Source organism: Lissotriton helveticus, chromosome 6, assembly GCF_964261635.1.
Source record: "Lissotriton helveticus chromosome 6, aLisHel1.1, whole genome shotgun sequence".
NCBI classification, from domain to species: Eukaryota; Metazoa; Chordata; class Amphibia; order Caudata; family Salamandridae; genus Lissotriton; species Lissotriton helveticus.
The window spans coordinates 268,023,055-268,049,299 of NC_136067.1; positions in this window are offsets into that span (position 1 = coordinate 268,023,055).

A 26,245-nucleotide genomic window follows, 5' to 3' on the forward strand; every position below is an offset into this window, starting at 1 on the left:
GTTTCTCTGGGTTCAGACTAAAATAGATGTATTAGCACTGAAATTGACCACTTATATTTCTGCCCTTTCTTAGCCAAAGGAAAATAAAACTGATTGTATAAATTAAGTCCCGTAAATAAGAGTTTAACAAATACATAGTTTCTCAACAGGAGTAAACCATCCTATTTCACATTCCCTATCCATGTGTGATCGGAATACATTTGCAGCAATCATAAACAATGTTTCTCACATTCAAAGCTGAGCATCCTACATCAAGAGATGAAATGTACTTTATTCCAGGGAGGCCTTATTCAGCAGCAAGTCTGATTCCACTCTGGTAGCCTGCAACCTAATTGGCTGCTTTACAACCCCCTGTAACGTACATAATGTGTCCACTGATAACAAAAAAACCAATTATGCCTTTTGGGTGCTAGGTATGGTTTTGTACAGAGATCTTGTGAAACAACAAAGGTCTATTCGTCACACCTGTGATAATTTAAAGTAGGCCGAACGACAAGCATGACATTATTGAGACTAAATTAAGAAAGGGTGATTAAACAAGCAGACAAAGAGGTGGGGCATAATTGTACAAGACAATAACGTGGCAGGCGTTTGTCAAATAAGAAACGTTATAGGACATCTCTAGCCATCCTACTGACCGAGAGGTGATGAACTAGTAGAAGAGACTGGTAGTCAAAACAAGAAAGCGAATTTATTATCACTGACAAACCAAATAGTCCATCACTGTTTTATCTTCAAAAATACATAAGAACAGAACACCTCTCCTGAGAGACCTTAGTGTTTAGTAATGGTATCCTTCTGAAAACTCTGGCACAATCTGTAGTTTTCTTTTTCACCGCTACTACCAAAGAAAGTGTCCTCTTATCTGATAGATACCAAGCATACCTTGACTTTGATTTTTTTTTTATTCAACCATGTACAGACTGTGAGATCATAGGGCACAGAGGCTGTATACACCAACATTCCACAGTCTGAAACAATACAAGCTACTGAAGAGCTACTAAGAGCAGTAGAATGGCTCCACTACACCACAACTGAAATGTACATCACAAAAAAACCCTCTTAGTATGAGGAGGGCTATTAATTACAGATAGACAAGACAAGCATGGGCTGTTACTGCCCTCAAGCCTTGGTATATGTCCCTTATTGTGAGATGAATACAGACTACCATAGATCAAACCCATTTGCTGCCAGAATGTATATATGGCATAGATATTTGACGTCATCCTCTTGATTTGGGACACTAATGAAACAGAGATGGCAGCGTGCTTGAACTGGTTAAACAGTGAAGATACCCATTTGAACTTCACATTTAATATGAGCAGAGAAGCATGAACATTTCTAGACCTAAAATTCAGACAACACACAGACATTTATAGCAAACCAAAAGATCGTAACTCTCTTTTGACTTTCAACAGTTAACACCCAGCGCCTTGAGACCCTTGCGGGTGAGTAGCATCGCTTTGGCAACCCCTGATTGATTGATTGATCTGACTGTGAGAACGTACAAGTGAGTCAGTTTTTCAGAATTTAGGAGCAAATGCTGATTCTCAGCACAAGTTCGCAACTGCCTTGGAGGAAGCACATTCATTGTAAGAGGACGCACACTTGCTTAAAGGTGCTCCATGGTGAGCTGTATCCGATTGTAGACTGAAGCTTCAGTCCACAATCGGATACAGCTGCCGAGAGCGAGTCAGAGCCCTCTTTGCTGTTGCAATACGATAGATGAGACAGGCCATTGAGCCACACAAGATCAACCTGAGGACCCCCTGCGTTGACCTTGAAACCGTCCCTTCCCCTCCTGTCTTGAGAAAGACCCGCCGTGACCACCTACAGGGGCAAAATAGGGTCGAAACTTCGACGAATCCATAGGTTCAGAATCACCAGGATTCCCACAGACATCATAGGAATCCTTGGTTGAGATCAAATCACTTTCTGACCAAACTCGAACTGTATTTGTATATACATTTGTATAGATTTATGTCCCTACACTGTATATATTATCACGTTCACTGAGCACTTTTTCACAATAAGTCACATGTTTATATGACGGTCTTGTTATGTACTAAAATCAATCCATGAATGAAGTAATTTGGATGTGTATATTAGCAACCATGTATTAATATGTATAATACAGTACTTTGACCTCATGACTTTGTTCGTTTGTGTTTTAAGCATTGATTTCTCACTGAACACTAGTCCTTGTATCAGAGAGCTGTTTTTCATTTGCATCTAGGAGCAAAAGTTCAAATAATTTGTCTTACCCAACAGAACCAATATCTTGTTTAACTATTTAATACCCAGGTTCTGAGGGACACCGGGTCACCCCTTTTTTGTAAATCATTAGGATCCTTTGAATGTCATCTGTTGCAGCAATGGGTACTTTTTCCATGCTGTGATTAGTTCTACATCCGGACAGAGTGGCATCTAAGAGCTGATGGTTAATCAGGTGGTTGGTGAGGCATCTAAGGAGGGAGATCAGTCTGTAGAAGGTGAGCTTGGTTGGGTCAGCAGAGGTTTTTCTGAGCAGAGTTGTGACTGTGGCTCGTCTCTAAGCTTCCAGGAAGGTGTCTAAGTCAATGGAGGAGTTGAGGACTGGAGTGAGGGCTTTGCTGATGGGGGTAAGTCCCTTGATGAAGGCTTGGTGGGGAAAGGGGTCTAACGGGGCCCCAGAGTGGATGGACTTCATTGTGGCAGCTGTCTTTTCTATAGTGAAGGCGGGTCACAAGATCAGGGCCCATCATCTGTGTGAGATAGGAGATATGTAAGCATGGGCGTAAAATCCGCTCCGCTCGCGGATTTTTCAGATTTTCGGCAAGTTCGCAATCCGCGAACTCTCGCGAATTTGTCGAAAATCCGTGAATCCGCTCGCGGCGGATTTTTTGCTTGGTTGCGGCGCGCAGCGTGGTGCACGGCGTTCACTTTCCGTCATTAAGCGCTTGCCGAGTTGTTTTTCTCGATCATATTTTTCTAGTGCCGCGCCATTTTAGATCTTGCTGCGTGATCCCGCGGGAGTTTGGCGCCCGCGAATACGTAATCGCGGCTTGCCACCTTGCACAGCACACCTCGCGAGAGTTCGCAATTGCGAACACGTAGTTGCGGCGGAAAGGAACAATCTCGCACTCGCGAAATAGAGATTTTGCAATTCTGCACAAGAAAATCACCAGCAAACAGGATAAACCTTCAGAAAATTATGGTTTTTATCAGAATCACTCCTCAGGTTGACATTTGCATGGCCTTTTTTTTTGCAAGGAGTCCATTTTTGGGGGGGGGAGGAAGGAAGTGCCCCACAGTCTCCAACTTCCTGTTCCTGTCCAGCAGGCTCCTCCCAGTGCTTTGTCCATCTCCTGGTCACTTTCATTTGGATCTGGAGCTGGAAGGATTACTTTTTGTGGGTGCTGCTGGATATTTGGATTTGAGGCCTTTTTGACTGTCTTTGGATCACTTTTGGATTACAAATCAACTTTCACAAGTAAGTTTGTTTGGGGCATTACAGTTGCTGCAAGTACAATTTTGGAACTTTTTCAGAGCATTAAATAAATTATATTGTGGGTAGCCACAGTATCCAGTAGGACCAGGGTTGGTTAGGGGTGCATGATACAACTGTTTTGTTGAATTTAAACACCATTGAGGCCATGGATGGGCTGGGATTGTGCTGATTTTTGTCGTTTTTTTGGGCCTGCTGGTGTGGCCCTTTGCCCAGGGGTGGTGAGTGTTGCATGGGCCTAGTCTTTCTGTGGGGTGTCTTCTTGAATTTAAACATCATTGAGGCCATGGATGGGCTGGGATTGTGCTGATTTTATTGTTTTTTGTCGTTTTTTTGGGGCTGCTGGTGTGGCCTTTTGCCCAGGGGTGGTGGTGCATGGACTGAGTGTGCCTGTGGTGTGGTCTCACTCCCTTTAATGTAAACATCATGGATGGCATTGGATTGTGGTGATTTCTGGCTGGTTTTCTGTTTTTTGGGGGTGTACTGTTGATGTGGACTGGCCATGTGGGTGGTGGTGGTGGCCATCTTGAGTGCTGGCTGGTACAGGCAACATGTGCTTGGGGTGTAAGGGGCCATTTTGAAGAGAGGCAGTGTCTGAGGCCTGCACTTATTTTGCCTACTTTTCATCCATTATGCCCAGGGGTAGTGAGTGTTGCATGGGCCTAGTCTTTCTGTGGGGTGTCTTCTTGAATTTAAACATCATTGAGGCCATGGATGGGCTGGGATTGTGCTGATTTTATTGTTTTTTGTCATTTTTTTGGGGGCTGCTGGTGTGGCCTTTTGCCCAGGGGTGGTGGTGCATGGACTGAGTGTGCCTGTGGTGTGGTCTCACTCCCTTTAATGTAAACATCATGGATGGCATTGGATTGTGGTGATTTCTGGCTGGTTTTCTGTTTTTTGGGGGTGTACTGTTGATGTGGACTGGCCATGTGGGTGGTGGTGGTGGCCATCTTGAGTGCTGGCTGGTACAGGCAACATGTGCTTGGGGTGTAAGGGGCCATTTTGAAGAGAGGCAGTGTCTGAGGCCTGCACTTATTTTGCCTACTTTTCATCCATTATGCCCAGGGGTAGTGAGTGTTGCATGGGCCTAGTCTTTCTGTGGGGTGTCTTCTTGAATTTAAACATCATTGAGGCCATGGATGGGCTGGGATTGTGCTGATTTTATTGTTTTTTGTCGTTTTTTTGGGGCTGCTGGTGTGGCCTTTTGCCCAGGGGTGGTGGTGCATGGACTGAGTGTGCCTGTGGTGTGGTCTCACTCCCTTTAATGTAAACATCATGGATGGCATTGGATTGTGGTGATTTCTGGCTGGTTTTCTGTTTTTTGGGGGTGTACTGTTGATGTGGACTGGCCATGTGGGTGGTGGTGGTGGCCATCTTGAGTGCTGGCTGGTACAGGCAACATGTGCTTGGGGTGTAAGGGGCCATTTTGAAGAGAGGCAGTGTCTGAGGCCTGCACTTATGTTGCCTACTTTTCATCCATTATGCCCAGGGGTAGTGAGTGTTGCATGGGCCTAGTCTTTCTGTGGGGTGTCTTCTTGAATTTAAACATCATTGAGGCCATGGATGGGCTGGGATTGTGCTGATTTTATTGTAATTTGTCGTTTTTTTGGGGCTGCTGGTGTGGCCTTTTGCCCAGGGGTGGTGGTGCATGGACTGAGTGTGCCTGTGGTGTGGTCTCACTCCCTTTAATGTAAACATCATGGATGGCATTGGATTGTGGTGATTTCTGGCTGGTTTTCTGTTTTTTGGGGGTGTACTGTTGATGTGGACTGGCCATGTGGGTGGTGGTGGTGGCCATCTTGAGTGCTGGCTGGTACAGGCAACATGTGCTTGGGGTGTAAGGGGCCATTTTGAAGAGAGGCAGTGTCTGAGGCCTGCACTTATTTTGCCTACTTTTCATCCATTATGCCCAGGGGTAGTGAGTGTTGCATGGGCCTAGTGTTTCTGAGGGGTGTCTTCTTGAATTTAAACACCATTGAGGCCATGGATGGGCTGGGATTGTGCTGATTTTATTGTTTGTTGTCGTTTTTTTGGGGCTGCTGGTGGGGCCTTTTGCCCAGGGGTAGTGGTGCATGGACTGAGTGTGCATGTAGTGTGGTCTCACTCTCTTTAATGTAAACATCCTGGATGGCATTGGATTGTGGTGATTTTTGGCTGTTTTTCAGTTTTTTGGGGGTGTACTGTTGATGTGGACTGGCTTGGGGTGTAAGGGGCCATTTTGAAGTGAGGCAGTGTCTGAGGCCTGCACTTATTTTGCCTACTTTTCATCCATTATGCCCAGGGGTAGTGAGTGTTGCATACTTGCATGGCCCTAGTCTTTCTGTGGGGTGTCTTCAATGTAAACATCATGGATGGCATGGGATTGTGCTGATTTTTCTGTGTTTTGTCGATTTTTTGGGGTGTATAACTGAACTGATGTTCCTCTGTCTTCCATTGCTTTTAGGTGCACAAGACTCAAGAGAACCACCAGTGCCAGGAAGAAGTCCTGCAGCGGTGTGTGTGTGCAGCATAACGTCACGCGACGTCACGTCTGGACACAGACAACTCTGCAACTCGTGCAACTGCTGCCTGCTGTTCTGACCTGCTCTGAAGAAGAGGGCCCCCAAAAAAGTTACCCGTAGCTCCTCTAGCAAGAAAGGTGCCAGTAAGGAGCAGAAGAAGCAAGTTACCAAGGAGACTGGTGTGCCGCCCGCCCCTTTTTTTGGGAGTAAAAAAAAAAGTATGCCTGCAGCAGCGGGATCTGCTGGGGACCAAGCTGGCAGCAGCACCCCCGCTCCATTGGGCTCAGTGCCACCACCACCACCACGCCAACTTAAGTCCAAGCCCTTGAGTGCTGCAGAGGCAGCCAATCTACTTGTTCAATCACCATCGACCAGTGATGTTGGCTCATCGCAAGAAAGCAGCAGCAATGTCCCTCAATCAACACAGGTTGTTGTAGCTCATCTGACGAGTGTTGAACAACCACAGCCGCAACAACAATCACATGTGCAAGTACAAGCCCAAGTACATGTGGAAGGAGAGGCAGCGCAAGGAGATGCGCAAGCAGAGGTGCATGGAGGGTCACAAGTGCCCACAATAGTTGTTCCTCCCGAAGTAGGGGCACATCAGGAAATCGACAATCAAGGCGAGGTATCATTTGAGGAAGCCACTCCTCCTGATGATCATTCATTGTCTTCCACACCCCTAGCAAGGAAGAGATCAAGGGTGGTGTCTACATCTTCTTCAAGCACACCTCCTTCTGATGATATGGATCAAACTTGGGAACCAGCACCACTGCCGTCTGACAGTGAGGCACACCATGATCTGACAAAGGTAGTTAAGCGTAAAAGAAAGCTCGTCCAAAGTCTCAGAGTTATGGAGTGTGATGAGGCTCAACAAGAAGTGGCGGATACTGCTGCTGATGAAGACTCTGACAACGACGACCCAGTCATCATAAAGGTCACTGCAGCCCCAGCGGGCATGCAGCAAACAGACATTTTGACCCTAGCCCGAAGAGCTGCTGAGCGTGATGATGATGATGTTGTCGATGAGGAGGCAGTGGAAACACCACAATCATTGGAGTTAAGTAGTACACCAACTCGTCCCGCTTCCATATTTCTTTCTGGCAAGAAGGGACCTCCATCCACCTCGACCTTAATTAGTGGCGGTGAAAGTGCACAACGTACAAAAGTTGGGCAATCCAGATCCTCCACTTCAACTGGCATTAGCTTCATGACCACCACCACCAGTATCGCCGCCTCCTCCAGGCCCCACAGACACTTCAAGTCCCCAGTTTGGGACTTCTTTACTGTTTGTCAAAAAAATCCAAAGTTTGCCATTTGTACCCTTTGTAAGCTTGCAGTTAGTCGTGGTAAGTCAGGTACCAACTATGGTACCGGAGGCCAGAGAGGTCATCTTAGGAGACAGCACACTGTCCAATGGTTTGCGCACCTAGATGCGATCAAGGAAGCCCGAATTCAAGAAAACGTTGATGTTGCATCTGATGATGACGAGGAGGAAGAAGACGTGTCAAACACTTCCCTTACACCCAGTACCCCTGTCAGCAGCACACCCAATGTGAGGCACACTAAGAGTGTTGGAGCGAGTGAGACATCAACGCACAAAAGTTCACCAGCGAGCAAAATTGGGTCAACTAAGTCATTATCAGCCCGTAAATGCTTGGTCCAGGGCAACATTAGAACCATGTTTTCTTCAGACGTGCCATATGAACGCAACCACCCACTGACGCGTCTGTATAACACTAAGCTGGCTAAAATGCTAGCTGTGGACCTTCTCCCTTTTTCTTTTGTAGAAGCGGTAGGTTTTCTGGAATTAGTGGCAACGCTCTGCCCTAAATGGAAGGTTCCTAGCCGGTTCTATTTTGCCAGAGTTGCGGTTCCAGCACTACATGAAGATGTGCTGGAGGCGATTGGGGCAGCTTTGCAGAAGAGTGCTGTTCACACAATACATCTGACAACAGACATGTGGACCAGTGGCGCAGGCGCTGATTACATGTGCATCACTGCACACTGGGTCTCTTTTTCAGGTGTTAAAGCAAAGCTAAACGCAGGTGTTGACCCGGACCAAGTTTTCAAAGCTGCTCGGAAACATGCAACACTAGCCATGTTTGGCTTGGAGAAAAGTCACACATCCGAAAACATTTTGGACGAGTTTAACAAAAAGGTCTCGAAAATGCTATCCCCAAAAAAACGCCAGATTGGTTATGTTTCCACGGATAATGGCGCCAATGTAGTTAAGGCCATGTCGCTGGGTGGCTATTTCAGAGTGCCGTGTTTGGCGCACTGTATCAATCTGGTAGTTCAAAAATTCTTGAGTGATAGAGACAGTGCGGCGTTCGCGGTAATGGCCACCTGCCGCAAAATGTGCAACCATTTCAGCCATTCTTTTAAGGCCCGGAAGCATCTGAGGAGGCTGCTACTTGAACGTCGAATGCCAGTGAAAGCACTCATCCAGGAGGTGGCAACACGTTGGAACTCAACCTTCTACATGCTTGAGCGTCTGTATGAGCAGTATACGGTACTCGATCACTATTTCTTAACAGAGGGTACATCTCAGAAGGAGGACCTGCGGATGGCTGCGGCGCAATGGGACATAGTTAAAAGCCTGACAGACATGCTTCGTCCTTTTGAGTTCTTCACGCGTGCAGTCAGCCAGGAGGACTGTAATTTGGGAAAAGCTATCCCATTGTTGTGCATGCTGGAGCACCAACTGATGGCGGTGTCTTCTGAGTTTGAAAAAGATGTAAAAAAAAAAGACCCTTTTATTTTGTCTGAGAAATTATTAGAGCGCCTACGTGGTGATGAACGTCTTCAAAAGATCAAGTCAGAACAGCATTACATTTGTGCTACTATTCTGGATCCACGCTACAAAAAGGCGCTGGCAGGCGAAGCATTCTTTCCTTTTACTGATGAAGATGTTCAAAAGTACAAACATTGGCTAGCCTGGTCAGCCAAGAGGTTTGAAAAAGAACGGCAGGTTATTGAAGGAGAAGGCAGTACATCAGCATCAGCATCAGCAGGCCATCCCCAGTCACAAGAATCCACTTCTGCACCTGTGGCTGGGGCACAAGAGACCTCTCAGCCGTTAAAGACACCGGCAACTGGATCATCTGCACCACACACAACAGTAACAGTGGCTGCTGTAGAGGATTGGCTAAGTTTGCTTGGGTATGGTTCTCGAAAAAAAGTCACAAGCACAGCAAAAAGTAAGCAAAGTGGAGGAACCCCTGATGACCTTGAGTCGATGGTGCAGGACTATCTGAATGACTCAACAGAGGTCTTTCTTAATGATGAGCCATTGCAGTATTGGCATGGCAAAAAACAATTGTGGCCACAGCTCTCCAACCTGGCTATAAACTACTTGTCTTGCCCACTCGCAAGTGTGTCTTCTGAACGTGTTTTCAGTGCTGCTGGTGGCATTGTAACTCCCAAACGGAGCCGCCTCTCGCCCAAAAATGTGGAGAGGCTAACAATGATCAAGATGAATCAGCACCTCATACCACCAGATTACAAAGTACGAGAAAGCACGCCGCATGAAGACGAGGAGGACAGCAACGTAGATGAGGGAATTTGTTCTCTGTTCGGTGACGCTGACCTCATCCTGCCTGAATTCGCAGAGTATGATGACAAACTCTTATTCTTATTCCCTGACAGCGAGCCCTGAAAATGAGACAATGAATCAATAACTTTCTTTTTCGTCCTTATTCACTTTTATTCCTGTGTGTCTGTCTTTCTTTGTTTTGCACAGTTAATTTAATTCAAACTTTAATCACCTAACCACAAAAACAAGCCCATCAGCAGAACTGTCTTCACTTGTTTGCTTATTGATTTGAAGGTGCCGCAGTCTACATTCCTCAGGTTCACAAGTTCAGAAGAACATGCTCCTCTATCCTCCTCCTCCAGACTGCGATTTCCCTCAAAGCAGAGTGCTGGATTACGCCCAATGAAGAAAGACTCAGCACTTGTGGGGGTGTTCTACTTCTTTGCGGGTGAGTTGACGGCTTTGGGCCCATTGCTGTCAAGCTCTAATAATGGATAAAAGTGTTTTGGACCAAATATGAGGTGGAAATTTCTTGCCGTTTTTGCTGACTTGCTTGCCTTTGAGGTGCTCTTTGGCGGGGTTCCGGGTGTTTGTGGGTGAGTTTTGGGGTCTGGGAGCACTGCTGCGACAGTCTCATCTTGATTGCATTTGTTTTTCAGGAAATCCGTGGTGGAAAACAGGAGTTATGATGATGACCTAGCTGCACAGCGCGTTTGGACCGAAGGCCGAGAGATATAGTAAGTATGAGATTTATCTTTTTCGCTGTTTGGGGGGGTTGTCGCGTGCTTTTTTGCAGGTGGGTTGGCGGGTCTTGGCTGGGGCATTCCTGTGAAGGTCTAATACCGGATAGAAGTGTTTTGGACAAAAACCTTAAGGAAAAGCGTTTTTTTTGCTATTTCTTCTGACATCTTGCTCAATGTAGCGTTTTGGGGGGCTTCCTGCTGTTCGTCGGTGGGTTGCGGCCGGGGTCTCTGTCGAAGCACTGCTGCCAGTCTAATCTTGATTGCATTTGCTTTTCAGGAAATCCGTGGTGGAAAACAGGAGTTATGATGATGACCTAGCTGCACAGCGCGTTTGGACCGAAGGCCGAGAGATATAGTAAGTATGAGATTTATCTTTTTCGCTGTTTGGGGGTGTTGTCGCGTGCTTTTTTGCGGGTGGGTTGGCGGGTCTTGGCTGGGGCATTCCTCCTGGGAAGGTCTAATAACGGATAGAAGTGTTTTGGACAAAATCCATAAGGAAACACCTTTTGGCTCTTTTTGTATTTTAGGGTTCGTTAGGGTTAGCCCAAGCAGCAGGATTGCATGTGTTTCGGGGTGTTCTATTGCAACGCAGTTCTGGGGTTTTAGAGCACTGTTGGAGCGATGCTGGCTATGAATACTTTTGCTTGCTTGCAACTTGCAAGTGGTTTGAATACAATCCACGGTCGGTAAGGGTGTATTTGGGCCTACTGTTACTTTCAAAGTACGTTTTGTCACCATTTTTCTGCTAGGCATCGTTTTTGGAGATCTGATTGGGGGTCTTCTACATTTTTGCGACTGGCTTTAGTAAGGGTCTTGGTGGGAGCATTGCTGGGAAGGTCAAATTGTGTTCTAAAACACAGTTTACAGTACACCTACCTTGAGGGGAAAGATCCGCTATAATATTTTGGCCATACTTATTTATCCTTAAAAAGGTGACTCAGACAGAGCACGCAATTTCAAAAATATTGTACTGTCTATTAGGGAAATCAAAGTGTGACTTTTTGCACCACACAGCGTACATACCTTTTATTTATTTATCAGTGGTATTGTAATAGCACTTCCTGTTTTCCGTTCAATAATTACAGGCCGGGTTTCAGTCAACATCCGCCAGGCAGGCAGTGGACAGGGTGTCTTCTGTCAGTGGTCACCAACATTGATGGACGAAGCGTCAGCTGGAATGGAGGAGTGCCGCTAATAAGAGGAATTGTTTGCTGCATGCAACTTACTTACCAAATTCAAAAGGACAACTCCAACAACATACAGAATACAGATACAGTATCCATTGTTTTCTTCTATGAGTGTGACTGCATGTGCTTAGCTTTAGTTTGTACCAAAAGATTTCTTTATCTTCAATTATTGTTTGTCCAGGCTGTGCATTTTTTTTCTTCTCTCCACAAAACCTACCCAAAAAGAAACCCCCATTCCCATCCATTTTCCAAACCCTAACCCTCTTCCCCCGGGCTGTGTTGTTTTGCTTGATGTCTGACTAAAATGACATCAATAATTCCACACACTTGCTGGGGAGGATAAGGTCATAGCAACAGGCTGGCGAAGGAATACGAGGATATCTTCTAGACTTACTCAGCTTCAGTACTATTTCTTCTAGTAGTAGGAGCCAATGTCAAATAAATTCAACGCAAGTACTAGTTATACTTGCAAGCAAATACTTTACCATTTGTTAGGCTACATTATGGCACTGTTCTAGTGTACTGTCACCTGCTATATTCTCGATCGTACCGTAACTGTTGTAATGCTACAGTAAGGACAAACCAGGAAACGTTTTCTTTTTTTCCATAGGCATGCAACTGCCACTGTGTCACACCACTAGTACCACCGCAATGAGGAAATTTCACCCGCCCAGGATTGCCAACGTTAATGCCCATTTCACGTGGAGCCAGCCCTGGGCCTAGCCCTAATTTCTAACACAAATTACAGGTAAGATAAGCGTTTGGTGGGAGGTAGTATAATGGAGTATTAGGACTAGACGAGAGATTGACGGTAGTACTACTAAAGTCCTACGACTGTTCAGGAAAACAAACTTACTGTTACACCCCCGTCCCCCACCCACCAGACTGAAAAGCAGTAAAAAACAGGTATGGTCAGATAAAGTTCAAAAAAGTATATTTATGTAGCCCTAACAAAATAATCTCCGTCAAGACCCTCCCTAACCCCAACGATTGTCTTTGAAAAGTCCCAAAAAGAACCCAACTCCCAAATCCCACCCCCCAAAAGTCTCTAAAAAAAGGGCAAGGGACACTCCACTACTGGAGGGTGCTGGTGAATTTTGCGGCCAGGGCATCATACTCCTTGCGGAGGGTGGCAAGGTCGAAGCGGAGGCCCTCCACCAAGTTCTTGTACGTAAGGACCTCCTGCTCCAGGTAGGACATTCGGACTCCTAGGCGGCGCTGGCGTGCCTTGCAGCTCCTGTGGGGGGCAGCTGGTCTTTCTGCTGCTTGGCGGTGGCGGTTGGCTTTCTTAGCCCGGCTCCGTACCGCTGGAGCACTGCGCATGCTGGCGGCCCGTGGGGTCACGGAGGAGGATGCAGCTGTCCCAGTCGAGGATGTTGTGGTGGTTGCACCGGTCGACTGCGTGTCCTCCTCCTCCTCCAGGGCCACCAGCCGCCGATATTCGGCAACAGTGGCATCCAGCCTCCGTTGCCGGGCCATTCGAGCCTGCTCCCTCCGTGATGTTGATTTGGAAGGAGCAACTATATGAAGAAAGAAAGACATAGTCTGTAACCAATGCTCCTTAGCATTAATAACACAAAGTGAATGAGCCGAAAGTTGGGTCACAGTACAAGTAGCAAATTGAAAGCACAGTACATAACTATTGAGGACAGTATCTATGTAACCTCCCACTTCTGCATCCTTGCTCTAACATTAGTGGTAGTTTAATGAACAAATTCTACGACCACTATGGACTTCCATTACAGTCGACTATGACAGTACCCCAGTCTTATTCTTCTTCTTCTCTCTTGTTTAGGAAAATTGGTACGTTATCTTATGCAAGCCGGCAGAATGGCAGCACAGTGAACTTGCACCCGAGAAAAACAGTTGCACACCATGATGAGTGAGACACACTGGCGTTACTGTACCGGTCCAGTACATGCAGGTGGTGAAGCTATTACTTTTCTATTACGGGTGGCACTGAGAATACTCTGTTACAAGGGCTACTGCTTAATTAATTTACCTTTCACCCTACAGTGCAAATGAGTACTAGAAAAGGAAAATGAAGGAGCTAAATAATTTGATTATCTATCACTTCACATGGGACGTATTTGATGACATATGGGATGACTTTAGGTGCTTTGCTTAATATTGAGTGAACAGTGATACACCCACACATGAATGACGTACTACAACTAAACTAAAGTTATTAAGAGAGGTACGGAGTGTCCACCATAATAACCGGATATATGCTGTGCTTGCAGTTGCAATACAAAGTACTGCTACTATTCATGGTAGTATTGGACACATTTACAATTTCTTTTCCTTGCCTTCCCTACACTGGAACGGACGTGCGGGTGCGGTGGTACATGCTCTTCAAGGTAACACTTAGTTCATCCAGCGACCATCTACTCTCTCTAGATACACATGTGCTATCTAAGAGTCAGAGAATACCATGCTCCAGGCATCCATTCATTCAAAGTATACGCACACATACAGTTTCTGTTTCACCCACCCAGGCTGCTGTCCTTCCACCCATCCTTGCTTCATCATTGACCCAGCCATGCACCATACCATATTCTTTCCTTCCCAGCCACCTCGGGGGCCAAGCAAACACATATCGTTCTTCTTTGCCAGCCATCATAAAATTTCGCGTCCCACTTACTTACACCCTTCTTTCGCTTTTCGTTCATCCCATCCATCACGTTCATCTAAGATCTTATTGGGATTCTTCTCACCAAAAACTTCACGGAGTACATTTCGAGGAGGCTACTACCTGGTTGATTTGTAATACACCTGTGCAGAAAGCACACTATGCAGTCTTCAATCTCAATAAGTAAGGAATATATAGCTTACCTGTTCCCGCCACCACCGTGGGAACCCCCACAGGACCGTCCGCCGGCTCTTGCACCGCTTCCTCCCCAGAGTCCTCCGAGTCCTCGCCCAACACCGCCACCTCCGCGCTGGCCCCGCCACCAGATGTTCCACCTACAAAGTACATTTAAGAATGTTAGAATACACCACTCACTACTATATAATATTTGGTCTAGGAGTAATAAAGAAATGTTAAAAAAACAGAATACAATGTAATAATTTGTGACTGTCTACTCTAAAGTAAAAATGTCCCTTTTTCCAGGGAAGGCTGTTGTCTTGCTGCACTTTTATGCACAACTGATGAATGCTTGCTTTTTATTTTTAACACGCACCACTTTTTCTCCTAACAGACAGAAGCTTGACTTCTAAGAACACGAGTCCAGGATCAAGTTCAAACCAGGTGAGAGCTCAGCTCGACCACAAGAAATGTGTCCAATTAATCGTCAGCACTAAGCACTTTTCCGTTTTCAGTTAAATAGTTTTATGACAAAGTTGATTTTAATAAATGTGTTTACCTTTAATAAAGCTATTAAACTTAAATAGACTCTGTGGTTTTTGGTCCTCCAGACTAGAGTGGATGAGCTAAAGGTTTTGGAATTTTTGCAAGCATGAGTGCCTCTGACACTTCTTGACTGTGACTCCGTACTCTTGTCCTGCGTAGGATAATCTAAAGATCATTGGGGATCAATCATCGGTGACTTCGGGAGCTAAATGACTCTGCCACACTATCTAGTCAGTAAGGAGACAGTGCATAGAGCTATTGCTGAATAGAATGGGAGTACAATGGAATTGCCAAATGTCCAATCTTAGTTAGCTACACAGACAGACTAATAAGAATAATCTAGTAATACCACATGGAGTCATATTCGAGGCAGGATAAGAATTTATATCCAGTCTACAAGAAGATCAAAGACGATTTAGAAAAAATCGAATGAGGAACACTAGGAAAAAATAGGTACTCTTTATTAAAATTTAAACTTACTGGGGCCAGCAAAGGAGCCCTCGCCTGCCCGATCCTGGCCTGCATCCTCCTAAACAGCACCCTCCTCCTGTGTCCTCTTGCCCTTGGGGGGAGCTGATGTACAACATGAAAGAAAGAAAGACCAGAAAACATGGATGAGATTTGTCAACCAAATCAAACATTTCAAAAGAACAATAACAAAATATTTTGGAGAAATAGCAAATAGATAGACAACTATTCCACGGGATCTATCTCATGTGGTATACTACGTTATTCGTATTGCCTGATTTGCGGACCGTTGACTTAGAAAGTTCCTATGTAACTCAATAAACAGACTACTAAAGAGGTTTGCCTAGGCCTGGCAGGCAGCAGTCCGCAGCACGCGAAGTGACAGACAAAGTCCATCCTGCTTGCAGATCAGTGAATACTCAAACTATCAATCCACCGACCACCGCCACTATTTCTTCTTATAGCCATGTGTCTAAAGGAAGGACTGGACTTCAGTCTGTTGGGGCTGATTTAGAAGTCCCTTGCGACTCATTTTTCTCCATTGTTGCATGACTTTTGTGACGCAGCGGCAGAACAAAAGATTCGCCATGGTGTTGGTGCGGCGTATATATGCATCACGTTGTAAAGCCCTGCGCCATCAGGGGGCGTTCCGGCGCAAGGGAGGGCGTACCTGCGCAGGAACGAATCCTAAAAGTGGCTGAGGGAAATCTACAAGATGTCAATCAGTCACTTTTAGGACAATGATGCATGACTCAAACCCTGCGCGCTTGAAGCCGACGTACGGCTTGATGCAGCATTGCGGAGATAGGGTACCCCAGAGCATTGCTGGAGCTGCGCCATCTTTGGCACGCAACTCCAGCAATGCGCCGCCTTTACGGCACAGATGCGTAAGGCTCCTGTGACATTTTGGGCCAATGGGTGGTGGTGGCATGGCACACAATTACTGCCGCACCCCTGCTACTTTGCAGGGATGCGCCGGTAATTGAAAATATGACCCTTAGTGTCTAGCATTACGCAGTTCTTATCTTTACACTACACTCATACATAATTTCTCAGGCCAATGAAATGAACACAAAATACAAAACAAATAAGCATAGTGGCAAGCAAGGCAACTGAGAAGGAGAGCAGTGCACCTGAAATGCATAGAAGATTTTGAAATATAATTTACCTACAATGTAATCGGCAGCATTATTGCTCTTGGTAAAGAACAAAGATTTGCAAATGACAGAGCCGGATAAAACAGAGTAGTGATGAATAGCTACTACTACTCACCAAGCCCGGGGACCTCTACGCCGAGCGCGTCCAGCAAGTCCCGCTCCCGGTCCATGACATCTGTCCAGCGGTGGGTGGCCTGGTTATATGTGCGCCGGACCCCAGAGAGCTTAAACATGGCCCGGCACACCTTCTCCCACCGCTTCCGGCGCTCCCGGATGCCATAGCCGGTTGCGATCTTGCCGCCTCCCAGGATCGTCTTGGGGAGGCGGCGCTGGACGTGGAAGATGAGTGCGGCCACCTCCTCCGCGCTAAAGCTCTCCCGTGGCACCACTTGCTCCCCCCTCAAACGCCCGCACGGGAGCCGGTCACGGGGTGCGGGACCCTTCCCCTTCTCAGAGTGCTTCCCGGCTCCCTTTACCATGGTCTGGGCAGAAATAAAGTTAAATGATAAAGAAGAAATAGAATAGTGAAGAAGAAAAGAAAAGAGTTTAAAAAAGTAGTTTAAAAGTAACTAAAAGCAGCAGAAAACACAAAAATATAGAGCTAGAAAAATAGAGGGATAGATTAATAAGTAAAATAGATCAAATAAACTTCAAACAAGCAAAGGATGGCAGAGATTCAGAGAGGATACAGAAAGCAAGATGGCCGCGCCCGTTCCCGACCGCGTGGGTAAGTTCGCGCGAGATTTTCCTCGCGAGCACGCGCGAAATTGTACTAGCGAGCAGCACAGTTTGCGAGATTACACATAGCGGCCGGAAACGGAATTACGTCACGCAAACAAGATGGCCGCGCCCGTGTACGACCGCTAGGGTAACTTGGCAAACGTATAGCTACAAGCGCCTCGCGAACACGCACAAAATCACGCGAACATACACGTCGCAAAGAAAAACTTAGTGTATTCGCAAGCATTCGCGGCTTCTGAAATCGATCTCGCACGGATTCGCGCCCCAAAAAACGCGCGAAATTGCAGAAAAAACTATTTTTGCTAAACTGAAAGCAATGAGCAGGTGCAAAAGTTCAAACTTAACATTAGTAACATTCACTCTAGTGCTTCCTGAGGGGCCCCTCCAGAGTTTGCAACTATTCTATGACCCTGCTATGACCCAAACAGCAGGCTCATAGAATAGCTACAAGTAGACCATAAAGGTCCTGGGAAAAAAAATTGCACTGCAACAGAAAGCAAATTACCGATAAGGAAGGAAGCAGGTGCCAGCCAGACTGGAACTTTCAAAATAACTGACACATTAATCAACCCCAAATTAATTCATGGCAGTTGAAGTAGGGGAGGTGTGCTTGCTTTTTTCAACCCCCATAAACTACAGTGATAAACAAACCTAATGGGTGGCAGTGAGGATGTACCAGAGGGTGGCATGGGTGTCCCAGAGGGTGGCAGTGGTGAAACAGAGGGTGCTGTGAACCTGTGATGATAAACCAGACGTAGAAACAACATAGTCGCGGCCGTTGCGAGCCGAAAAGTAAGTTCGCAATTGCGAAATTGTCCCAAAATCCGCGCGAACGCTCGCCAACACAAAAAACGAGAAAATCCGCAAATCCGCGAGAGTTTGCGTATTCTCGCGGATTGCGAATCCGTAAATACGCAAATTCGCGTACGCGAGATCCGCTAGATCCGCCCATGCTTAGAGATATGCTGCAAGGTGAAATGGATCTGGTTGGGGTGGAAGTTGCCATATATGTTAGCATCACTTAATATAGCACAGTGAATCATCCCCCTAGGAATATATCTGCATTTCTGCTAAAGCAGACTAGCGAAACTTACTAAAGCAGCAATGTTTTAAGGAGTTTTTTTTTACAATTTCTCAGCTCTGTACACTTGCAAATTAGTAGGGGACATTTATTCCAGTATAATTGGGCCAGGTAGGAGAAAGACTTCCCACCGAATAAGGAGGTAGAGATCCATGAAATGTTAAATTGCACTTTGTCTGTGGATCTCAGCAATCTAGTTGGGTGATACTATCAGAGTCTGTTTTGTACGTAGATAGGAGCATTGCAATTCAGGGTTTTATAGGTAAGGCAGCACATCTTAAAGATAAGCCTTTTCCTAAAAGGTAGCCAATGCAACAAGTGTAGTATTGGAGCAATGGGGGAACCAGATGGGAGAACTGGCTGCAGTATTCTGCACCACCTGCCATTTATACAGTAACATATGGATGTGATTTTGTCATAGAAGTTGTCCAATAGATTGTTGCAGAGGTATTGAGAGGGGGTGATGTTGTTGGAGGTGGCTGCAGGTCCAGCGAACTGATTGATAATTGTGAATATTTTCTTGCTGATGCCGGTGTTGATTTGGTCTGCAAGGGCTGTGCATTTGGCCTTCAAATTTGCTTGTGGTGGTGTCTCAGGGTGGGTTCAAACAAGTATTTGTCTATCCAGTCTTTGCTCATTCTCTACTTGTGCTCCAGTTGCTTGCAGCGCATTTTCTTCTGCCTGAAATATTTCTGCTGAATTTAGTTTGTGTTTTTCTTCATTTTCATTTCTCCTTATTTTTCCAAGTTGCATGTGTGCTGCAGTGTACAACACACATACAATGTGAGAAAAGCCTTAAAGCATGTTTTTGTACTGAAAGGGATGTAGTAGCAGTAATACTTTTTTCAGTTGTTGTAAACCATCAAAGTATGCACACATAATAGAAATCACAAAATATCGAATTTTAAAATAGTACATAAAACAACAGGTATAGAAATCAATTTAGAGATATCATCTCACCCATATGGTAAGATAGAATATGTGCCATTGAAGCTCCATCTTAATGTATGATGTAACCACAACCCTTGGTCAATTAACCAAATAAGACATCAATAACAAATGTCCCAGAGCGATTTTAAAACAACGACACAACCAAAGCAATAGGAACTAAACCAATACAGTCCGTTTCCCCATTGAAATCTGTGCAAATCGCAACAATGAGCTATGTGTAAGTAACAAAAAGTACTAAAACCATTTCTTCATACATTTCATAAGATTTAAAAAGATTAAAAAGAAGTTTATGAAATATTAAGAGGATTAAAAGATGTCTAAGAGTGTGAACGTGGTCACTAAATTGCTGCTTGTAAAATTGTACTTCTCTTATACCAAATCGCCTGCAAAAACGTACTCACTGAGAATACAATTTTGGGAGAAGTGTCTCTTTTTAGAATCCTATGGGCTACAAGATATCTAATTGTTCCCATGTCTAGGCATATCGGACGGATCCATTTGCAGCCAGAATCTCGATACTTGGGCAAAAAAGCATTATAGGTGTCTCGTTCACATAGCTCAGGCCTCACGCTTTGCAAATGTTGAAAACTGGATGCTTGTGCCATTTATGGAAAAATGATCTTAATGGAAGAATCACAAGACGAAAATGTATGTACAAACTCTAGGCTAAAGGTGATGAAACTTGATCTAAGAATTGCTCAAAGAATAGTAAGGGCTTAAAGTCCAGAAACATGTTGGGCAGGGAACCGTTTGAACGATTTTTTTTATATGATCTTCATTAATTTAAGCCCACCAGCATGTTTTCAACGCAATGAGATCTTCTTTGTGAATTGCATTTGGCTCTACCCAGAGCCTTTGTAGTCCCACCTTCCCCAGCCAAGCATTGACCCAAGGAAGAGTCCTTGCCCCGATGACTTTAAGTAGATCTTTGAGAGATTCTCTGTAGTCTCTTAGCTCGGGTGTAACCCAGAGACGAACTCAATACACTAGTGGCTTCAGTACAGCCAGATCTGTGATTCTTTTTAATCCCAAGTCAAAAAGTAGTGGGGTAAGGGTGGTTAAAACAGAAATGAACCTACTGACAAAATTATTTTAGCTAAAGCTAGGGAATGACCATCAGCAGAGCCCCAGATCTAAGCGCCATAGAGCGCAGCATCTTTTTTCTTTTTTTTTTTGCAGAGTTTTATATAGCGCAAACTAGACCCGAACTGAATCAGGTATCAGAGCGCTTTACGTTACATGAGGACACACACCACACACACCAGTTACGTTACATGAGGACACACATTCATTTTAGGCACGGGGAGATTAAGTGATTTGCCCAGAATCACAGGAGGTTTTTTGGCGTCGTTACCGAGACTCGAACCCAGATCCCCAGGTCCGAGGTCGAGCGCCCCAGCCGTTAGGCCAACTCCTCTCCCCAATCTTGTGCCTTGGCATGGTAAACCTCCAGTGCTTGCGAAACTGGACGTGTGGCTGTTTGCTTGTTCATTTTGATGACAGCATTTCATCTGTGCTCAATTACTTGACTACTCTTACTAAATTGACCTGGCCATTTGAAGTTCTCCATAAGTTTAACCCCGAGCTAGTCAAAGCTGTTTACCCACTCTAGGCCCTCACTGCGAATGTGAATGAGTGAATCTATACTTGTTCCCTTGACAAGCACCATGTATTTGGTCTTGTTTACCTTTAGCTCCAATCCCCTAGACCTACAAAAACCTAAGAATTTGTCGATGAGAAGTTAGAGCCCCAATGGCGTCTTAGAAATAAGGAGGTAGTCGTAGGTAAATAGGAGAATTGGAACCTTTCTTTTATTCAAAACAGGAGAGTAATTTCTGCAATTAATCAGTACATCCACAACATCGTTCATATATAGAGAAAACAATGTTGGTGCATGGATGCTCCCTTGTGCACAACACACTCGATAGGCATATGTTCGGTCAATTCCCCGTTTGGACCCCAGCAAACTTGATCATAATGTTTTTCAGGGAGTTTACTTATAAGCTGTATAAGGTTGCCAGGAGCTCCCCTGTTTAACAAAACGCACCATCGGTTAGCACATATAATAAGGTCAAATGCAGCTCTTAAGTCTACAAATGCCACATAGAGCTTCTGGTGTTGTAATAGAACATATTCCCAGTATAATATGGAGAGTCTAAAAATCTGTTCAGATGTGCTGACCTTCGCCTGAAAGCCACCTTGGAGAGGGGACATAATTGTGTTTACAACGACCCAGACTAACAGTTTCTCTAGAACTTGTCTTGCAAAGATTTTCTGTGCATTATCAATTAAAGTGATCAGCCTGTAGCTTGAGGGGTCGCATGCGTCACTCTTTTTGTATATCGTTATAATTTCCGCTCCTCTCCAAGATTCTGGTATTTCGCCCCCTGACGCTAATGCGTTTGATAGTAGGTTAGTGTTAAATTGTCAAAACTGGGGCTAAGATTTCCAGCACTGAACTTAAGCATTAGAGAACATACACAACCGTGCACTATGGCAAAACGGTGTGTGCATTTGCGCATGGGTGCCAAAAGTATGGCAGTGCTGTGGGGAGAAAAACAAATGCATCATATCTCAGAAGATATGGCAAATTTCTTCTCTCTTCGTTTGACACAGCGTAGCACAACTAGTTTGGTGCAGCATTGCCTTCGGTCAAAGACTAATAAATCTGGTTCACAGAGTGCAGTTCAGGATAGTGCAACATATAGCAAGCAGTTTGTTTTATTTCCTTCCTGCTCCTACTTAAATCAATTTCCACCAGAAGAGCTTTGTAGTACTTGACAAGAGCAGTGAAAGAGAACATTAGTAGGCGTGTTTGTTTTTTGTGCAGCCTCTATTGTTCTTAGACAAAAGGGGCCTTATGTCATAGAAAGCATCCATTAAAAGAAGTAGCAATTTTTCGTGCTGACTTTTACCAAATGCATTGTTTTTTGCAAACCAACATAGGTTCAAACATGTTGGTTTGCAAAATTCGATCCGTAGGGGCTGGAATTTGCAACCTGTTTCGAATTGCTGCCATCACAGGAATGGTGGCCTTGCTGGGGTCAGCAGACCACCATATCTGCAATTGCTTTATTAAAGCAACCTTTTTTTTTCAAATGCAACCTATTTTCCCCAAAAGGAAACGGGATGCTTTAAAAAAAAAAAACGTTTAAAAAAACCTTTTTTACCAATAAGCAGTGGTCCCAGAGATCATTACTTACTCCTTTAATGTTTTTTGTCAAAACAGTCTAACACAGGTGAAGGGATCCCTATGACCCTTTATAGTTTGCAAGTGCGTTACCACCTCCTTCGAAGTGTCGGTAAGCTATCAATTATTTGTGGCTGCAATTGTGGTCTCAAACCATTGGTACATATCATAAAAAATTCAAATAGGAAGAAACGCCCTAAACACGCTCCTTTCAATCTATTTGCGGTTTGGTATCTAGTGGCAAACCTGCTTTGAGATTCTGGAGCAAGTTGCTAAATCACAATTTGGATTTTGAACATACCCAAAAGGTTATTTGAGGTCGCATGGCTACAATTTTGCACTTCAGAGCTTTGGCGACTACCAAGTAGCTTTGAACATAAGGCTGAAAGAGCGGGAAGGCAGTGTCAGTGATCACAGGACTCACAACATTGTGCATTAGAGGCCTCCACTTAACTTTCGACCTATTTAAAGCTGTCTGCTAACTGTTGCCTTACTTCAGTTACATAACCTAGTTGGGTGAGGGTCATAGGGGCATCTTTACACGTTTAGTAGCCCTGGCTGCCAATATGGTGTGCATTTTCAAGATTTAAAATACCGTGGATTTATTTAATCATACACATCGTTGAAGAGTTTGTATGCTGAAGTTCAATGAGTATTAACCTACCGGCCTTGTAACTGCACTAATGAATATGCGTTTTTGATTATAATTGAACCCCATAGCACTCAAAGCTCTTCTAAGTGCATCAATGTTCGGCGCTGCAGTTAATCGCTTTTAAGGATTTCAGCCTGTCATGTTTTATAGAGGTGCTAAATGGACACATCAGATTTGATGCCTTCTCTCTATCCTAGCATTTTACACAATGTCATTTTGAATTCTGGAACAGGTCGTTTTATTTTTACTGTTATAAACATGTCTTTAACATTCCAAGTTTGAAAATGTAAATGTAAATGTAAATGTAGTATACTTGTAAAGCGCACAGCTGCCCCAGCAACGGGGCGTCCCGGCGCTGTATAACTCTGGGGAACCCGTCCTGGCTTTCCCTGTGGGATGGTCCCTTGCTGGGAGTCCCCAAGGTGGAGCCAGGCATCCCCGGAATTGGTGGGGCCGTTGTGGAGATTAGGCAAGCTAATGCCCAGAGTTGCCGAGTGGAACCCCTGATTAGAGTAAGCACCGAAGCGAGAATTATCGAGTCCGCTGACCAAGGTCCACGACCCTGCCGCGTCGGGAATTGAACCCTGGTCCCAGGCTGACTTCTGCTCTCAGGCCTGCCGCCTCTAACCAGTGAGCTGTTTAATAAAAAGCCAGGACTAGCTAAAGTCGTAAGATTCATCATGAGGTCCTTCTGCGGGTTAGCACAGCTATGTGTTCATTGACTTTCTGTTTTGCTGTGTATGTGTTTTGTGAGGCATGCTGTGAAGCCACTTGTACTGAACCTGATGGTGTGAGGAGGCTTCCACTGCTAATATTTATGCATTTTATATTTTGTGGAAACCAGGATTAAACATCCTTTGCAGTATCTATTTGCGTGTGTGGCTTAGGTCCTATCACAAGTTCAGCGGTCCAATTGACTGCTAAACCTGTGGTGGCGGTCCCCGACACATTAGAACTGTGTCTGTGAATCCCCTATTCCTGGTGGCGGTGCAGCTGTCTGAGGCTTCTTATCTGCTGAAGGTGCCGCTCTGGCACCGCCAAGCATGTCAGGAGTTTCCTCACTACCACATTTTCTCACTACCACATTTTTCATGGAGGTGGTACACCATGAAAAGTGGGGTGGTGAGGAAACAAATGGGGCCCTACAGTTCCCCCTGTTGTCTCTGCGCCATGGGGTGCATGCAGTGGGGCACATGTTGTGACTCCCTGTGTGCATGCACCACAATTTCCTGCAGGGCATGGACTTGCGAGTCCATGCCCTGCAGGAATGGCCTTTGATGCTCCCATTGCAGTGCTTTTTTCAAAGTCACTACAGTGGGACCACCAAAGAACCATCCTCAAGAGTAAAATTAAGTTGTACTCTGGCGGGCGGACTTTAATGGCTTTGGAGGACTTGGAGTGGGGCAGAAGTGTGGCGGCCCTGCTCCAAGACCGCTAAAGTCACAACAAAGGCCCTTAGGCTGATACTTTAAATGCTATACTAGTTTGTTGTGAGGTACTATGTGACTGCTCTTCCCTGTGCTGTAGCTCTACTCTGTGTTATGTACATGTTGCAATCTTGCATTCCTTTTTATGCTCTGACTGGTTCTGTGTGTGCATGACTCTTTCAATGTTGCCACATGTGCAGCACTGGGTGACTGTCACCCCTGACACACACACACACACACACGTGCAAGCATGCATCCCCCACACACATTTACCTCTGTCCACAGCACTCAGAGAGGGGATCATAAATAACCCTGGGGTAAAACAAACCCTAGTACATATGTCCCGTGGAAACGAAGAAACAATGAGGGAAACTAAATGACGAATAAAAGAAAGGAGAGAAAGAATGGGAAGGTAAGGAAAATATAGGGAATAGAAAGAAAGTGAGATGAAAGAGAATAAGATAAGGAAATAAAAACAAAGGGACGAGAAAGAAATAGAAGGAAATCCGACAAGGAGGAGGAAACGTGAGCTATTGGGAGAAGGAACATAAAAAGGAGATGTGTAGCAAAGAAAGAAAAATAAGAAACGCATTTAAGGGGAACAATTAAATGAAAGAAACTATATTGAAAAGGGGATCACAATGAGAGGGGAATAAGTAATAATGAAATGAAAGAAGGACTAAATATATGTAGAGAATGGAATTCAAAAGCAAGAACACGTGAAATTGAAAGAGAAGCGGAAAACCAGAAAGGAAGGATGCACAGCATGAGAGAGGGAGGCCAACAGGAAATAGGCTGCAGACAGAGGGAGCTGATTAGAAATATTCAGTGAAAGACTGACAAGGAGGTATGAGATGCTGTTCAATGGCTTAACAGGATGAGTGAAGAGACTGGAGGGGTAGAGAACAGTGATGGGAAACAGGTCTGAAGGATGCAATTGAAAAAGGAAGATACGATGGTGCTTGAGTGAACTACAGGGAACGTTGGAACCAATCGACACAGGACATAAGGGGAAAGGAAGAGGTGAGAGAAACTGGAAAGATGTGGTAAAATAATGTAAGAGGCAGTGGAATGTGTGAAACAGAGATAAAGGTGAGAATATTTTTGAGGCAAAAATGAAGTTAAGTTGACACTGAGTGACATCGGTGAGAAAATCAGTGATAAAATGAAAGGGGAGTGATATAGGGAGTGATAGAGCGAAACTGAAACTACAGTAGAGGTACATAATGGTAAAAAATACAGGTGAACGTGAAATTGAGACTGCCTGGGGTAGAGTTGAGAGAATTCAAGATTTGCAGATCAGGGTAAATGAGTAAGAATTAGAGAGTTAGGGAATGACAGTAGTAAATGGAGTAGTGGATCGAATCTGGGGTATTCAGTGCAGGACAGAGATAGACGTGAGAGAATGTCAGCCATAGATGCTGGGTTATAAGGCAAAGCAGGAGAAGTACAGTGATCAAATCATAGGTGTAGGTGCAAAGGATATGAAGTAAAAGTGAGCTAAAAGTTGGTCTTGCATGAACAAATACATCCAGAACTGTGAGCCAGGGAATGCTCATTTGTGCACTAGCAGATATGGGTTTGAAGCGAACAGAAATATTGAGGCTGGTCTCACCCCTGTTCCTTACATGCCATTTAATATGCCATGAATGTTGTAGTATGTGATGTATATAGTATGAATTACCATCATGGTAGATGGTTTTGAAGCGTGGCAGCATCTAAAAGGACCAAGGCAGCAGGCCTCTTCCCACCACTCAGATCATTTCA